Source organism: Leptonychotes weddellii, chromosome 11 (genome assembly GCF_054177405.1).
Source record: "Leptonychotes weddellii isolate Sample4059 chromosome 11, ASM5417740v2, whole genome shotgun sequence".
Classification (NCBI taxonomy): domain Eukaryota; kingdom Metazoa; phylum Chordata; class Mammalia; order Carnivora; family Phocidae; genus Leptonychotes; species Leptonychotes weddellii.
Window position 1 is genome coordinate 78,257,949 of NC_138379.1, and position 4,135 is coordinate 78,262,083.

A 4,135-nucleotide genomic window follows, 5' to 3' on the forward strand; every position below is an offset into this window, starting at 1 on the left:
TGCCCCCCATGGTGTACCCCCTCCTCCTTCCCAGCCTTGCTTCCTTCCACTTGCTCCATTTGTTCCCTGCATGCCCATCCATCCTTGGGACCTGGTCTCTCTGGGTCTACAACGTGCCTTGCTGGACAGGTGCAAAATGCTGAAGCTGGGGTGCCATTCCCCCACCTATGTTGATTTGTGTCAACTGCTCTGAGTCACTCTCGGGCTGGGGGAACTTGGGAAAGTCTCTTACGCATCTTTAAAGCCACCATCAGCATGATAGCACAGGCTCTTGGCAGCTTTTCTGCCTGCAATCTTGCCGCCTCCCTTTCCCCATCTAGCCTGTGCACGGCGGCTAGAATTATCTATCTGATTGCGGGCTGGGCCATGTCCCTGCCCGAGCTTCCCACTGTCTCTGTAGGGTTTCATCTCATGCCCTTGAGGAGCTGCTCCCTCTCTAGCCCTGCATGTTCATCGTCCCGGAGCTCCATTCGATTCACCCTGTCTCTGGCCCTCTGCCCAGCCTTACACACCTCTTCTGAGGTCCCTCGATGGAGGTGCTTTAGACCTCCAGGCCATCCGCAGGCACTGGCCTCTGCCTGGAACACCTCCTCAGTTGTCCACTTTCCTGGGGAAGACTTCTATTTTTTTTTTTTTAAGATTTTATTTATTTGAGAGAGAGCACAAGCAGGGGGAGCAGTAGAGGGAGAGGGAGAAGCAGGCTCCCTGCTAAGCAGGGAGCCCGATGTGGGGCTCAATCCCAGGACCCTAGGATCATGACCTGAGCCAAAGGCAGATGCTTAACCGACTGAGCCACTATTTCATGGCTCAAGCCAAATGGCACGTCCTGGGCGCCTGGGTGGCTCAGTTGGTTAAGCGACTGCCTTCGGCTCAGGTCATGATCCTGGAGTCCCAGGATTGAGTCCCACATCGGGCTCCCTGCTCAGCGGGGAGTCTGGTTCTCCCTCTGACCCTCCTCCCTCTCATGCTCTCTCTCTCAAATAAATAAATAAAATCTTTAAAAAAAACAAAAACAAATGGCACATCCTCAGGAGAGTCTCCAAAGACCTTCACAGACAGAGTTAGGCATTGGTGAATCCACGACACTGTCGACTTCTATTTCATACTCACAATATGTTATACTGATTGCAGTCTCTCCCCACTAGATAGAAAGTCCTCTAGGGAAGGGACCATGTTTGATTCATTGTGGCTTTCCCGATGCCTGGTGTCATCTCTAGTACAGGTAGTTGCTTTTGGATGAAAGTGTAGGTAGAGTCGTGCCTCCTCTAAAAATGGGATGGGCCAGAGCCCCAGCCCGATAATCTCGTGAAGAGCCCAACTATGTAGAATGGGAAGATCTAGCTTGGAACAGAAGTGGACTCTGACCCCTGAATCTCCCCCTCTCCTGCCCCCATTAGGGAAAGGACCGGGCATTTCTCCAGGAGCCTCTTGGTTGTGGATAGAAGAGAGGAAGCAGGGGCTGCCCCGTCACTGTGGCATGAGAGGCTCGGGGGTTTCCTCCATCCCTCCAGGTCCACACATCTCCAGACTCAGGGTTAAAGGGAGAAATCAGTGGGTGGGCAGGAAGTGATGAAAACTGGGAGTTACTAACTCATTGTCTGCTTCAATGGGCTGCTTTTCAGTTTTGAAAACAAAGGTTTGCAGACCCGGAGAAAAGCATACATGCGGTGCCTATGTTTCCCCAAAGCATTTAGCCACCTTATACCTGAACAACACTATGTTTCTGTGACTCCCAAAGAAGGGAGTCTGCTGGCTACCAGCCGTTGTTCAGTTCCAAGTCCACACCGCACACTCTTCTGGGTGATGCTGGACCCCAGACACTGTAGCCTCACTTCTCCTTTGCCAGAGGATCCCTGTGAATTACGGCCAACAGGGTCATTAGAGAGAGACTGGAAAGCAAGGGGAGGAAGGAGGCAGAGGGAGCTCCCATTCTTGTTTGCTTGCTGTTCCGACCAACATCACTGGGACAATGCTTCTTTACCCATAACAGTGCTGGCTTCAGGAGCAGCTGGTTCCAGTTTCCAGAATCTTCCACTCCCCTGGAACTAGCCCTGCGGTGCCCCCTCAGATGTGCCTGCACCAGTCTGCCGGAGGCTGGGGATCGTGCTTTTTCAGTCTTCCGATCCCTGCAACCAATTTCTCATATTAAATTATCTCTGTTAAAATAATGGTATGGTTTCTCTTTTTCTGACTGGACCCTGACCTGTCCAGGGAGAACAGCTGTTGGGAAGCCTCCGCTAATGTCTGGCTCAATTACAATTTCAGAGTCACCTCTGATCATGGTGAATTATAATAATAATGATTACCATTTTCTAATATCTGTGTCATATACCATGCGACAAGATTTGAATGTATGATGAAAGACTGAGTATACAGAAGGACGGTGGCTAGACCATATTTGACCACAGAATTCTGACCCTCCAGGACTCAGGCGCTGACTGCCAGCTTCCCTAATTTTTTCTCCTGCTCCCAACTCGGGACCAATCAGAGAAAGCCAAATGTGTTCCCCCAACCAATCACAGAAGAGGCCCCGCCTCTAGTCGGCCTGCCTCCCACTTCCCCATGGCAACAGCCTCCAATCACAGCACCCCTGAAGCCTTCCCCTCTCTCCCCTCCCCTGCCTGCTGATGAGTCTCTACAAACTGAGTGATGGTGGAGGGCTCCCTTGCTATGGCAAGTTCTGTTTGTTATTTGGGTGATGTTCATTTATTTCCACAAGTGATATTATTTCTTATTGTCATCAAGCAAGGCAGACATAATTACATCCATTTTACAGATGAAGAAACTGGCACTCAGAGATGCCCAAATATATAACAATTAGGTGACAGATCCGGGATTCAAACCCGGGTAAATCTGATTCCCAGTCCTGAACTGGCCCTATCCTACCTCTATCATGGCACTCCTCACCTAGTGCTTACTGTTTCCTGCCGTGATTATATCTTCATGAGACTGTCTTCCTGAGCATCCTGTGCCTTTCTCAAAGTTAGGAGGTGTAACCTACAAATGTTGTATTCTCGGCCCTTATTCAAGGCAGGACACACAGTTGATGCCTCTCAATGTGATACAGTAATAACGCTGAGAAAATGTCTCCGATTCCCCTTCCCCAGGCCGAGAAACCCTTTGAGGAGGAAATAAAATCAGCTGAGTGAATGGTCTAGGATGTCCTGAACTCTCGTTTTTCTTCCTGGGCTGTGGTGTGGACAGTGGACACGAATATGGAAGAAGGTAACGCCATCTGTGCATCGATGGGGCTTGTGAGTGGTACCAGTGGGACCAGGGATCTGAAAGAAGCAGGGGCCAAGACATGCTTATGCTATACCAGCCTGAGGTCGAAATGAACAAAGTTGTCCACGTCCAAAATCAGTCATCATCAGGATCTAGTTACAATGTAGCTATAAAGTGCTGCCTTGTCTTTGCCCCCTGCTCAAAATAAAGCTGTTACCTTTCTAGCCCTGTCCGCCATGGTGCTTAGCAGCCAGGGATGCATGGTCTCAGACATGTTTACCAAGTAAAACACTGACTTGAGGGGCGCCTGGGTGGCTCAGTCACTAAGCGTCTGCCTTCGGCTCAGGTCATGATCCCAGGGTCCTGGGATCGAGCCCCGCATCGGGCTCCCTGCTCAGCGGGAAGCCTGCTTCTCCCTCTCCCACTCCCCCTACTTGTGTTCCCTCTCTCGCTGTGTCTCTCTCTGTCAAATAAATAAATAAAATCTTTAAAAAATAATAATAAAAATAAAATAAATTAAAAAAAAAATCAGTCATCACCATGAGTTAGATGTTTGCAGTTATGTGAGGAAAGTGGTTGTCTCCATCTCCCCACACACAAAGATCTTGTGTACTGTTGTCGAAACACCTGTCTGAGCAAATACCTTATGATCTCACTCATATGTGGACTTTAAGAAACAAAACAGAGGATCATAGAAGAGAAGGAAAAATAAAGTAAGACGAAAACAAAGAGGGAGACAAACCATAAGAGACTCTTAACTCTAGGAAACAAACTGAGGGTTGCTGGCGGGGGGGGGGGATGGGATAACTGGGTGATGGACATTAAGGAGGGCACGTGATGTAATGAGCACTGGGTGTTGCATGCAATTGATGAATCACTAAATTCTACTCCTGAAACTAATAATATACTA

The 4,135-nt window shown here is 49.1% G+C and overlaps 1 non-coding gene across 1 annotated transcript; it reads left to right on the forward strand.

Moving 5' to 3' along the window:
• Positions 1 to 3,368: 3,368 nt before the first annotated feature.
• LOC115938470 (small nucleolar RNA SNORA63) lies at positions 3,369 to 3,499 on the forward strand. Its single transcript, XR_004073571.1, has one exon. It is a non-coding gene; the product is annotated as a small nucleolar RNA SNORA63 (small nucleolar RNA).
• Positions 3,500 to 4,135: the final 636 nt, after the last annotated feature.